Consider the following 14387-nt stretch of genomic DNA (forward strand, 5'->3'; position numbering starts at 1 on the left):
TTCCACCCTTGACACCACTTCTTAGACTTCTCATTCCTAACTGCAGCTACCCCTCACCCTCTAATACCCTCAGCTACCTCCTTTTTCTTACTCCTGTTTTAACCTGCTTAGACCTACCTATGACCCAGCCCCTTCTTTCCTATCTGCCTCCTTCCTCCCTCCCCCTCTGCCCCAAAACCCTATACCCAGCTAAGTGCCAGGCCACTGCCCATTTGTGTTTCTGACTTTCCTATGTGACAAGGTCAGTTTCTTATAATTCCACACTATAAAGGGTCTTCATGGGTCCCAGTTTCTGAAAGGCTGAACTTTTTAAAGTGCTGCTTTTAATACTTCTATTGTTCATGGGTTAGCTCTGATCTATTTGCTGGACTTGATGGAGCAACTCGAGTTAGGTTGCTCTTAGCGTCCCCAGCTGTAATAAATTCTCGGAATGTAATCTGCTAGGGCCAGCGATAATCCAGGGCTATATCTTAAAGAACAAGCTCCTTCTGGAAGTTCTGAAAGGAATTTAATTTGGAGGCTCTGCTGAAGAGTTCAGTGACACCTAGGGCTTTGTGGTGGTAGATGTTTGAGGGGGGGGGCTGGGTAATAGGCATGAAGGATGGGTATTTTGTCTGTCTGGATAGCATTTAGTTTTTATTTTGTGTGTGTATACAGTAAAACCTTGGTTTGCGAGCATAATTCATTCCAGAAGAATGCTCGTAATCCAAAGCACTCGTATGTCAAAGTGAATTTCCCCATAGGAAATAATGGAAACTCGGACGATTCGTGCCACAATTCAAAACCTTTAATACAAAACACTGCATGCTGTGATCGCTGGAGCTATAGGTCGATTGGACGTGACGCTTCTATTACGTCCAGCTGCGCTCGGCCTAAGATGCGCGTATGTAGTGCGTGCTTGAACTGTGGACAAATTGGACGCAACGCTTTTATTACGTTCAGCCGCACTCAGTGCGAGACGTGCGCGCTTCAACTGTGGGTTCTGATGACATGATGCATGTGTACGTGCTCGTACTGCATGACAACGCTCATTTATCGAGTTTAAATTTAATGAAATGGTTTGCTCCTCTTGCAAAACGCTTGCAAACCACGTTACTCGCTATCCAGGGTTTCACTGTACTTTTTAACTCACCAAGAGAAGGATGCTTTCTTGAATCCGTGAGAAAACAGATTCTGTAATATCCAGGGTTCCCCTCCCAAAGCACTCTTTATTAATTAACGTGACGATTCTAGGCTCTGCTCCAGGCTACTCTGGAACCCTGCAAACATGGGTCCTGAATCTGGGTCATCCTTAAGCAGTAACCATAATGGCCTCGCTTGGCTGTTTAAATCATTTTGAATATTATGGTCCTGTGCTCTTCAGAACAATTGAAGCCATGTATCTGGCAGCGGAAACAAATACACTTCGTCTTGGCTGGGTTAGCAGCATGAGAGAGATTGAGCCGACGAGTACAGCACACGAGCAATTTAATCCAGCTCTGTAAACCTAGCACTTTGTGTACGTACTTGTCTGAAAACTCGGCCAGCTGCAGTAGGCGAAACTGTGTAAAATTTTAATCTGTTGTGAAATTGTGCTTTTTGCAGGAGATCTATTTTTGCGGGTTGCAGTATTAGGGAAAGGGCATTTTTATTTTTGATTTGAGTACAGACTGAGGCCAGTGTCTTCTGGGGATGGTGGTTTGGGCAGTGCTATAGGGGTGTGGTGGAGGGGAGTGCTATAGGGGTGTGGTGGAGGGGAGGAAAGGCGTTATTGGTATCATCTGAACTAGAGCCAGGTTTAAATAAGAGCCCCTAGGGTGGGGAAGGAGAAAGAAAAACACCCGCAGGTCCGTTTGCTTGCAGGCTTTTTTTTTTTTTTTTTTTCTGTAGCTACATGCTTTTTCTCAAGGATTAGATTTTCTGTAATTCCAGGAAGGAATGAAGAACCCTTTATAGGTTATGCAAGCAGAGCCTTCTACAAAACCCACTGTTAAGGCACACTGCCCAGCTCTTAAATTCAGCCGTCAGCTGTCATAAGCAAAAGTCCTATGTGTCCCTTCCTGTTCCCCCCCCCCCTCCAAACACCCCATTAGCAGTCTCTATTAGAGAATGACACGGGGAAAAAATCTGTCCCCGTCACTGCCCCGTCCCCGGCCCACCGTCCCCTTCATTCCCTTTCACCGCCCCGTCACCGCCACTGCCATCCCATTCACCGCCCCGTCACCGTCCCCGCACATCCATATAAGCCTCAGTACTGCAATATTTAGCTTATTCCTTCCTTATAAATCAAAGTTCTGGCTGCTGAACTAGAGAAGGAGATGTTCAGCTGGCAGGGCTTTGTTTATAAATTTTTATCAACACAACTAATATACTACTTTATCCTAAAGCAAAAGAAAAAGAAAATAAATAGAATTTTTTTTCTACCTTTGTTGTCTGGTTTCTGCTTTCCTCATCTTCTCATTCAATTCCTTCCATCCACTGTGTGTTTTCTCTCTGCGTCTTCCATTTGCTCTGTTAATGTGCCTCTCCCTTCACCCCCCCTCCCCCACCCCAATTGGTCTGGCACCCATCTTCTTCCTTCAGCTCCCCCATAGTCTGGCATCTGTCTTCTTCCCTTCCAGCATCTTCTCCCCACTCTATCTTCCACATTTCCCTTCAGAGTCTGTTCCTCTCCACCCTCCTTCAATGTCTGTTCTATTCCTTTCCACCACCACCCTTCCCTCCCTCCTTCACCATCTGTTCCTTTCTACCACCCTTCAGCTCCTCTTGTGCGGCCTATCTATCTACCTCCCTCCCTCTTACTTTCGTGGCATGTTACAATGTAATTTGTGCAAGCCGCTGGAGCCTGCGAGCTCGGTCCCCAAACAATTTCGCTTCTGTGTTCCTATTTTCCCCATTTCTAATATCTCCCCTATGTATCTGGCTTTGCCCCCCCCCCCCCCCCTGTGTCCATATACCATCCCCATGGCATGTATGTCCCCTTTATGTCTCTGTCCCTATGCCCCCATGCACATAATTTCCCCTCTGTTTCTGTTACCTTTCTGTGTCCAGATTTCCCCTGTCTTCCTCTTCCACACCAATGTGTCTCTTCTCGTCAACCCCCATCTAGCTTCTTTCCCTCTTCCCCCCCCCCCTGCTTCCAGCATCTGGCTCACCTGCCTGTCCTACCCTTTCTTTCCTGCTGTGGGTTTCTTTCTCTCCCTCTTCATCCCCTTGACCTAGAATCTCTTTCCCTCCAACTCCCTCCTTCCTAGTGTGAGCCGTGAACACGCGCAGCCCCCTCCAGCCCGATTGCAGCGTTCAGTCAACTCCATCCCTCCACCTCACCTTAGATGCCTGTGCGGCTGCTCTGTTGTTCAATCTTCTCTTCTGACGCAACCGGAAAAAGGAAATTGCAGCAGAGGAGAAGATTGAATAACTTGAGCAGCCGCACATGCGCGGCTCTTTGAAAGCGTGCGGCTGGGCGAAAAAGAAAGCCGGCAAACTCTGCATCTAAGGTGAGGTGGAGGGAGGGAGATGGCGGAACGCTATGATCGGGCGGGTGGGGGCTGCTGGACCGCGCGATCCTTGATTGCCTCACTGCGGAGACAAGTCCATTCACCGCTCCATGGGGCGGTGAATGGCCTTGTCCCTGCCCCGCAGCGACCACTATTTTTTCTTTCCCCGTTTCGGCGGGTTACCCGCGGGTAACAATCACCGTGTCATTCTCTAGTCACTATCGTAATTTTCTGTGGACTTTTTTCCCCATTCTGAAGTTGTAGGGATTGAAATCCTCAAGTAGAACATCCACCATATCAAACGGTGTACGCTGTCTTGCAGCCTGAATTTTTCTCCCTTCTCCTTATAACTCAAAACTTAAATCTGGCCATAGTGGCGTATGAAGATGCCAGATAGATGCTTGGATGCGTAATGAGAGAATTGGCCAGTAAGAGAAGTGAGGTGATGGCACCATTGTATAAGTATCTGGTGAGTTCCAATTTGGAATACTGTGTGCAATTCTGGAGACTTCACCTTAAACAGGATATAAATAGGATGGAGTCAGTCCAGAGGGCTTCTGCAAAATTAGTTGGTGGTCTTTTTCATAAATCTTACGGGAATCGACATAGAGACCTTAATATGTATGCTCTGGAAGAAAGATTGGAGAGAGGGGATATGATGGAGATATTTAAATATCTCTGTGGCGTTAATGCACAGGAAGTGATTCTTCTTTTTTTCCAAATGAAGGAAACTGGAAGGAGAAGGCATAGCAAGAACTTAATGGTGTTGGGCTCAGGAGTATTCTAAGGAGATACTTCACAGAAAGGGCGATAGATGCATGGACTAGTTTTCCCAGTAGAGCGGTGGAGACAACTGTCTGATTTCAAGAAAGCGTAGGACAGGCATGTGGGATCTTTTAGAGAGAGGAGGATATAGACAGGCTGGATGGACTATTTGGCCTTTATTTGCCGTCATGTTCCTATGAACAATGGGAAGTGGAGTCTCTCTGCCCTTTCCTCTGGCAGGATGCAATGATATTGACCCTGGGGTACAGGAGAATCTTTTCTTAATTCACAGAAAGTCTTTTAAGTTACTCGAATCAAAGCGGTTTCCATTTATCTTCATCCTACGCCCCTCATTCCAAAACGCCTTCCAGCTGAAAAAGTCTTGCCTCCTCTGCGTTCGAGGCACAGAATTATTTAAATGTCCTTTCTCCCCTCTCCTGCATTTCTTGCCTTCTAAAGCAGGGGTGTCAAAGTCGCTCCTTGAGGGCCGCAATCCAGTCGGGTTTTCAGGATTTCCCCAATGAATAGGCATTGAAAGCAGTGCATGCAAATAGATCTCATGCATATTCATTGGGGAAATCCTGAAAACCCGACTGGATTGCGGCCCTCAAGGAGGGATTTTGAGACCCCTGATCTAAAGTATATATGTTTGTTTGTTTATGTATTGCCTGCCCTTATCCATGGCGAGTTACATAACATACAAAATAAAACATAACATTTATCATACAAATCACATCAAAAACACACTATAAAACAAATTACACACTTACATATAAAAATCAAATTGCATATGACATACACGTCACGTCAATGGCCAAACTGGCCAAACCCTAAAATACATCAAAATATAAAATGTTGAGGTCTTTAGACATGTTTTGCACTTGTAGTGCTAGGGGGGAGGGGAAGAATGTGCATCTGCATTCTTCCACAACCCTGGGTTGAAACCAGGGATATTCTACTCAGTGGCGTATTGAGGGTGAATAGTGCCTGGGCCCCCCCCCCCACCCACTTCTTCCGGACCCTCCTCCCCGCCCTCGCCCCCTTCCTTTCTCTTCCCCCGTATCTCTTTAATTTTCCCAGTGCGCGCAGCATCGCAGACTTGCTGCCCGCATCGGTGTCTGCTCTCCCTCCGACATCACTTCCTAGGCATGAGACCTGGAAGTAATGTCGGAGAGGGAGCTAAGACTGGCGTGAGGAACAGGTTGAAGTTGGTGTTTGGACTGGCGAAAGCCTAGAAGTACATAGTGGTGGGGGGAGTGGAGTGAAGGCATGCATTAGGCGAGGGAGAAATGGAAAGGAGCGGGGGGGGGGGAAGTGAAGGCATGCATTAGGTGGGGGGAGAAGTGGAAAGGAGTGGTTGGGGGGAAATGAAGGCATGCATTAAGTGGGGGGAGAAGTGGAAAGGAGCGGTGAGGGGAAGTGAAGGCATGCATTAGGCGGGGGGAGAAGTGGAAAGGAGCAGGGGGCAGAGAAAAGGGTGGGTGCAGGCTCCCCCACCAAGACAGCGCCTGGGGCGGCCGCCCCCTCCTTACTACATCACTGCTTCTGCCCTTCCTATATGAGCTATTTAACCTTAGTTGAAGGTGTCGCTCTGATTATGGACTTTTGCTCTTATAAAGTACCAAAATTTTGAATGTTTTTTTTTTTTGCTTCTAACCCTCCTCCTCCAATTGTTTTGCTATATTTCTTTTTTAAACCTCCTTGGGTGAATTTCTTTAAAAAAAAAAAAAAAAGGGGGGGGAAATAAATCCTAAAAAGTTCACAAAGATTGTTTATGTAAGTGGGTTATTAAAACAATCTTAAAAAAAATAAGAATAGGCCTAATAGAATGTTTGTTTTTCAATTCGTGCTCTCCTTTCTATCCACCTTACCTGTTTTATTGTCTGCATTCCAGACTACCCTAGCCTCTCCATTGGTGTTCCTGTGCCAAGATTTAAGTGTCTTAGGAAATAAAGAGGCTTAGTTCTGGTCCCTTTTGCTGTTGCAATCAGCATTCTGATTGCATTGCACCCTTGTGTTTGCTCCAGATGCCACCTTCCCTGCACAAACCGCCCTCGTCTCCCCATCCATATTGCTGTTTTGTGTTTTGGCTGATACTGCTCCCTCTGAAGTTTTGTTGCAGCCAAGGACTGTTTTCTAATTTTGTTCCCCCTCCCCAGCACTGTTTCTACTGCTTAATGGCTTATTTTATTTGTAGAACAGTATTTAGGGGTAACTGGGTGCATTGGATGCCCCAGGTGCATGGAAAGGGCAAAAATATTGGAGAAAGGAGGGGGCATAATAGGGAATAATAATACCTTTATTTATATCCTGTCATACCTTTTCAGTTCAAGAAGGTATACAGTAGTTGTTGGTTACAAAGTGGGATTGTGGGAGCAGGTATCGAAATAGGTAAGGGGGATAGGAAGTAGAGGGAAAAGGAGAGAGAGGTAGATGCAGAGGGGGGAGAAAAAGGGGAGAGAAGCGGGAAGTGAGGGGCAGAGGGGTGTTAACCCTTTCAGGACCATAAGGATCGTAGGCCAATTTTTGTGGTTTTGATGACATTTTTATGGTAAAAAGGGCTTGCAGATGCCAAAAAATTGATTTTTTTTGTGAAATATCATTATTTTTATTTAAAAAAATCACACTTCTGGCTTATGGACAGTGTGGCAAGTGAATCTTCTCGTCAATCTAGCAACGACGCTAATGAATGAATGTCGGAACCAGTTTGTTTACATAAAGGCAGTATCATATGGAATCCGTACATATCAAATTTAGAACTGTAGACTATCCCAATCAAAATTTATAGGATTTTAAAGTTATGGGACAAATATGTCCCTTGGTCCTGAAAGGGCTAAGAATGGGTCAGGGGCTTGGAGGATCAGGCAAACTTGTCGAATAAGTGGGTTTTCGGTGCTTGATATGTTGGGGAATTCAAGAGGAGGTCACTTAGGGTGTTGTATTGAAGTATTGAATATCCAGGGTTCGTTCATTGAAAGCAGTGCATACACATAGATCTAATGCATATTCATTGGGGAAATCCTGAAAACCCGATTGGATTGCGGCCCTCAAGGAGGGACTTTGAGACCCCTGCACTAAACTGTTCAAAGTTGTTAAAAACGCATGTGGACTGTGAAAAACTGCAGGAAGATCTTAAGGAAATTGGAAGACTGGGTGTCCAAATGGCAGATGAAATTTAATGTGGACAAATACAAAGTGATGCACAATGGGAAGAATAATCCAAATCATAGTTACTGGATGCTAGGGTCCCCTACTGACCCTTCATCCTTCCCGCCCTCCCATCTGAACCCCGTTGACTGTGATTGAGCCCTCCAAATCAGCGTCGGGCCGGCAGCACTAAACAGGCTGCTTCGGCCTTGTCCACCAGTGAATTTCCTCTGCTGTGATGGTGTCATTAGTAACACGGCAGAGAGAATTCACCGGTGGACAAGGCCGAAGCAGCCTGTTTAGTGCCCGATGCTGATTTGGAGGGAGTTACCGGTATGTAGGGTTCGCTCGCGGTCGGCAGTTCGGATGGGAGGAAAGGATGGCTGCACGGTGGTGGGGGACGGAGAAAGTGCTTATTTTTGGGATAGGGCTTATATTAAGACCTACCCCGAAATTCATGCTAGGGCTTATTTTCGGGATAGGTCTTATTGTCGGGGAAACATGGTATTTATCACTTCTATAGCGCTGAGAGGTGTATGCAGTGCTGTACATTTTGACAATTTATAGACGGTTCCTGCTCAGAAGAGCTTACAGTCTAACTTGGACAGACAGAGATGACATATAGGACTGGAATGCAGAACCTAAGGTGAGAGGAGTTAGGAGTTGAAAGGAGTGTCAAGGAGGTGGGATTTGAACTGCCAAAGATGGAGTCCGCCGAAGGGATTCGGGTGGTTTGTTCCAGGCTCATGGTGCAGCAAGGTAGAAGGGACAGAGTCTGGACATCACAGTGGAGAAGAAGGGCACAGATAGGTGGGACCTACCGGCTGAGTGGAGCTCATTGGAAGGGGGGGGGGGAGACACAGAAGGGGGTAAGTGAAGAGAGATAGTGAATGCATTTGTAGGTCAGTAAAGAGGAGTTTGAATTGTGTTTGGAAACGGATGGGAAGCCAATGAAGTGACTTTAGGAGAGAGGTAATGTGAGAATAACAGCTCTCGCAGAATATGAGTCGTGCAGCTGAATTTTGTATGGCTTGAAGGGGAGAAAGATGGCTGAGTGGGAGACCTGAGAGTAGCGTTCAAAATGTTAATTGGTAAGGGCTAGAACACAAAGGCCCTATAGTGCATATTACAGTGTGTTCTCATCGTCCACATGTTCTGCATTCACAAATTTGCTTATTCATGCAAAATAAAGTGTAACCTATTTTCACTAATTTACATGCATGCAGGATCTGCTCCCTTGAGGGTGAAGATATTCGTAGAGCTGTGCATGAGTATTTGTTTTTACAAAATTAAAGTGTGAATAACGTACACTTACAAAATGCAGACTATAATAAATGATGTTCTTTTCAAGAAAGATCCACAAAATAATGACTGTGGCGTTAGGCAGCAAAAATGTACAATAAGTAGGGTCGCATAGGAACCTAACCCCCTTTTTCCCATAGGATCAATATTTCCATATTCTAGGATTTTTCTAGGAACCTAACCCCAGCGAATAGCGAGAACACACTGAATTTGCAAGAAGCACCTATTACATCCATGTAGTATACATCAGTGGTTCCCAACCCTGTCCTGGAGGACCACCAGGCCAATTGAGTTTTCAGGCTAGCCCTAATGAATATGCATGAGAGAAATTTGCATATAGTGGAAGTGACAGGCATGCAAATCCGTTAGGGCTATCCTGAAAACCCGATTGGCCTGATGGACCTCCAGGACAAGGTTGGGAACCACTGGTATGCATTACATAGTGAATAATAAAAATGGAAAAAGGAAAAGAGAATGCATATGGTAACTCTATCTGTATGCTGACATTGCCGCTTGAGATTACACTGAAGAACTGTTCCACAGAAATACAAGAAACTTGTTCCCGATATTCCAGGCCACTGCTTCTCGGCTCCAGTCCTCAGTGCCTTCTACTTTCCCATAACAGGTCTGGCTTTCACACTAACCACAGTATGCCTATTTATGGGATCCATAACCCAAATATAAATATTCAGTATGTATATACTGAAAGCCAGATCTGTTTGTGCATGCGGATAGAAGGATCCTCCCACTTTTGGGACTGAAACGGAGAAATACTATTTTAGACCATTTCCACGAGCTGTATAATTATAATAAGACTAGTATTTTAGCCCGTTACATTAACGGGTGCTAACTGTCTGTCTTTCTTTCCCCCCCACTTCCCTGTGCAGCAGCCACAGCAGCATTCCCTCCCCCTCCATGTCCCTGTGCAGCAGCATTTCCCCCGCACCCTACTTCCCTGTACAGCAGCATTTCGATCCCCCCCCCACTTCCCTGTGCAGCAGCCACAGCAGCAGCATTCCCTCACCCCACACTACTTCCCTGTGCAGCAGTAGCATTTCCCTTACCCCACCCCCCCTTCCCTTCCTGCGGTCCCGACAAATCTGCCGATTCCAGCAGCGTGTGCAGCACTCTACACACGCTTCTTTGGGGCCTTCTACTGCCCTGATTACATTGCAGGGCATTGCATGCACAAAAAATTAATGCATCAGTTGTTACTTAGGGCTCCTTTTACGAAGGCGCGTTGGAGCCTTAACACACGGAATAGTGCATGCTAAAATACCGCGGGCGCTAGCCGCTACCGCCTCCTCTTGAGCAGGCGATAGTTTTTCGGCTAGCGCACTATAGCATGCACTAATCCGGTGCGTGCGCTAAAAACACTAGCGCATCTTTGTAAAAGGAGCCCTTAGTATTTTAGCGCCCATGTAAAATTTAGCTTGTACATATTAAAAAAAAAAAAATAGTTAGTACAAGTTTTAATACCTAAGCTCCTGAATTCAAAAAGTTTTATTTATCATTAAGATGAAATTCTGCCATAAAAGTACATTTTTACCTCCTCTTTTTGTAATCTTTGTTTTATTTCTATTATTTCTAAGAGAGAACAAATGTACAGTACATGTGTGTGTGTTTAATAAGGTTATTTTATCAATTCAGTTCAAGATCCTGATGTTAGTGTTTAATAATAATAATAATAACTTTATTTTTCTATACCGCCACAATCTTGCGACTTCTAGGCGGTTTACATTCAAGAGTTTCAAGTTTCAAGTTTATTGGTTTTTAATATCCCGATCATAAAACAAATATCTGACCGGTTAACAATAAAGTTTGAAATAGGAAAGAAAGAATTATTTAATGGTGTATTAGAAAGATTAGTATGAAAAATAAAAACATATAAAACATGTGGACAAACCTGACAGTGAGGATGAGTGGGGAGGAAGGGAAAAGTTACATAATCTTAGAAGAAATGAGATAGAGGGGAGGGATATAACACGAGGGGCAAGGGTGCATGGTATGAGAGAGATGCGCTGACGAAAAAGTTAGATTTGAGAAAGAGATCAATAAGTGGACAAAGAAAAGATTAAGATTTGGCAAAGGCATCTTGAAATAGATAAGTTTTGAGATTAGTCTTAAATTTTGGTAATTGGATTTCATCCCGAAGAAATTGAGGGAGAGAGTTCCATAGTGTGGGGGCAGTTATAGCAAAGTTAGTATTCCTAGTGTAGAAGGATTCTTTTAAAGAAGGAATGAAAAGCAGTTTTTGGTCAGTTGATCTTAAAGAACGAGAAGAACTTTGGGGGATTAATAGTTTATCTAGAAATAGGGGCAGGTGAGAATGTTTAATTTTAAAAGTAAGCAGTATGATTTTATAAATTATCCGATGAGTGACTGGGAGCCAATGAGCCTCTTTAAGAAGAGGAGTGACGTGTTCGAACTTACCAATTCTGTAAATGAGTTTGATAGCGGTATTTTGAATGAGTTGCAACCGTTGAAGTTCTTTTGGGGGGAGTCCATTTAGAAGAGAGTTACAATAGTCTAAGTGGGAGATGACTAAGGAATGAAGAGAGCTGGGCATTCAGCGAGTTACAATATGCAGATAGTTAGAGGAAATACAGAGTACATCAACTTTAAGAATGCGAAAGTATAAAGTGTACAGTACGCTTAGATATTTTCGAGAGGACCTGTTAGGAAAAGGTCGCGAATTACAAAATATACATTGAAAAATTACAATATACAGTTTAGGAGTTTTCAGAGGGGCATATTAGAAGATATGTCCCGAATTGCAAAATACAGTTTGATTAGGATGTCGGGGGGGGGGGGGGGGGGGGGGAATTGGGAACGAGAAAAGAAAGGAGTGTTCGGTGGAGATTCTGTTTAGGTGATATATCTGTCGAATAATGCAGTTTTTATGAGTTTTCTAAAAGCGTTGTAGGTCAGTCTAGCTTTATTAATGTAGTCGTCTAGCCAGTGTTGTTGTTTGTTTGCTTGGTATGCGAACGTTCTATCCAGAAAAGTTTTGTATTTACAATTGGTAATGCTTGGGTGTGCAAAAAGATAGCGGTTTCTGGTTTGTCTGATAGGGCTGTAGAATACGAAGTGAGGTAGCAAGTACGTGGGAGTTAGGCCCCAAAATTAGTTTGAAACAAATGCAGGAGAAGTCATAATGCCGTTGTACAGGGCCATGGTGAGACCTCATCTGGAGTGCTGTGTGCAGTTCTGGAGGCCACATTACCGTAAAGATGTGCGCAGAATTGAATCGGTTCAGCGGACGGCCACCAGGATGATCTCGGGGCTCAAGGGTCTCTCGTACGAAGAGAGACTGAACAAATTGCAGCTCTACACTCTCGAGGAACGTAGGGAGAGGGGAGACATGATTGAAACATTTAAGTACCTCACGGGACATGTCGAAGTGGAAGATGATATTTTCTTTCTCAAGGGACCCTCGGCCACAAGAGGGCACCCGCTCAAACTCAGGGGCGGAAAATTTCATGGCGACACCAGAAAGTATTTCTTCACAGAGAGAGTGGTTGATCATTGGAACAAGCTTCCAGTGCAGGTGATCGAGGCAGACAGCGTGCCAGACTTTAAGAATAAATGGGATACCCGTGTGGGATCCCTACGAGGGTCAAGATAAGAAAATTGGGTCATTAGGGCATAGACAGGGGGTGGGTAAGCAGAGTGGGCAGACTTGATGGGCTGTAGCCCTTTTCTGCCGTCATCTTCTATGTTTCTATGAGAACTTGAAAATTATTAGTGCACAAATATATTAGACACACAGTAAAATGTATTTTTTTTCCAAGGTTTTCTTATCAAATACCAAAGAACCACCACCAACCTTAGATATCTAGGTTATAACCCGTTTAAAAACCTCAGCGGTGCAAACTGTGTGTCAGTTTTCTTACACAGATTCACGAGCACCAGAATCTTCATTGGTCTATTTTTATTTTTTCATTTTAATTATTTAATTTGATTCGATTTTCATTAGTTCAGTATTAAATAATTAAAATGAAAAAATAAAAATAGACCAATGAAGATTCTGGTGCTCGTGAAATCTGCGTATGAAAACCGACCCACAGTTTGCACCGCTGAGGTCTTTAAACGGGTTATAACCTAGATATCTAAGGTTGTTGGTGGTGGTTCTTTGGTCAGCGTTTAAGACCATACAGCGCGCATTGCCGAAAGCAATCGCTAATTCCGTAGTGCCATGCGTGCCTACACGTACACTATGGTCCGAGTCACAGCATTTGTTGGAAGTCCCTTCATTGCGGTGTGTTGTTAAATCCTCAATTTGCGCTAAGGTCTTTAGTGTAGTAGGTCCACAAACGTGGAATGTACTACCTTATAATATTTGTCAGGTTTCAGTGTTCCTGTCTTTTCGTAAGTCTTTGAAGGTTTACTTTTTCAGGAAGCTTTTGGAAATATATGAAGGGGGGGAATTGTGATCTGTGCATTTAAATTTGTAGCTTTGTTATAGCCTTGTTTTAGTTATTGCATTTTGTTTGGAAAATGACATTATTTTATGTTTTATGTGTATATTGTCACCGGCATAGATTTTTGTGATGAGCAGGCTATAAATATTTTTAATAAATAAAGCTGTTTCACACCTGCTGGTTGAAGTAAACTGGAGTGCTGGTACTCCACCTCTCCTCCCCTCCCCCAGGGTGCCCTGAACCCAATTCCTTACCTGGAAGGGGAGATACTGGATCACAGGTGGGGTGGGTGGGTGGGGGAAAGGAAAGAGATAACAGATTGTGGGTTGCGGTGGTGGTGGTGGGCTGCCCATCCCCCCCCCCCTTTGATCACTGGTGCTTGCACAACCTTTCTGTAACATAGTATCATATGATGTCATAGTAGATAACATAAGAATTGACATACTGGGACAGACCGAAAGTCTCCAGCAGTGGCCAATCCAGGTGACAAATACCTGGCAAGATCCCAAGGAGTAAATCAGATTTTATGTTGCTTATCCCAGGAGCACGTAGTGGATTTCCCCAAGCCACTTCAGTAATAGCTTATGGACTTTTGTTTTATGAAATTTGCTAAGCCTTTTTTAAACCCTGCTAAGCTAACTAATTTTACCACATTCTCCGGCAACGAATTTCAGAGTTTATCTACATGTTGCATGAAGAAATATTTTCTCCAATTTGTTCTAAATTTACTACTTAGTAGCTTCATCGCATGCCTCTTAGTCCTTGCATCGTTGAAAAGAGTAAATAAGCGATTCACATCTACTCTTTCCACTCCACTCAGTATTTTATAAACAGCAGCTAAAGTCCAAAGTGGCCCACTCAGTCTGCCCAGTGGAGTTATGTCCACTTTGTTTAGATATTTGTGTAAATTTCCATGTACAGTCCCAACACCAATCCCACCCTCTTTCTTAACTGCCTTTCATAGTTGTCCTCATCCTGCCCAAAATCTATTACCCTGGTGTTCTCCATCTCCACAGGTAGGTCACTTCAGTCCTTGCCATCTGTTATCTTTATTTTTCTCAAGACTAGAGCTTAATCAAACTTCCAGGCTTCCTTGCATATGTTACTACCAAGGTTTGTATCAGTCACCACCACCACCAAGATTATTGAGACTGTGAAATAATCTAGCATTCTTGTACTCATTGAAGTTTGGGCTTCAGCCATTCCTGTCACCCCTGCTCTCTTGGATCCTGAATATTGTTATACCACTGCTATCCAGGTTACCCATAATACT

General features: G+C 44.1%; 1 protein-coding gene across 7 annotated transcripts in view; it reads left to right on the forward strand.

Moving 5' to 3' along the window:
* HIVEP3 (HIVEP zinc finger 3) overlaps positions 1-14387 on the forward strand; it is a 391298-nt gene that overhangs the window by 163533 nt on the left and 213378 nt on the right. The gene's annotated exons all lie outside the window — the stretch shown is intronic.

The sequence above is a fragment of the Geotrypetes seraphini genome, chromosome 8 (assembly GCF_902459505.1).
Source record: "Geotrypetes seraphini chromosome 8, aGeoSer1.1, whole genome shotgun sequence".
Lineage (NCBI taxonomy): Eukaryota > Metazoa > Chordata > Amphibia > Gymnophiona > Dermophiidae > Geotrypetes > Geotrypetes seraphini.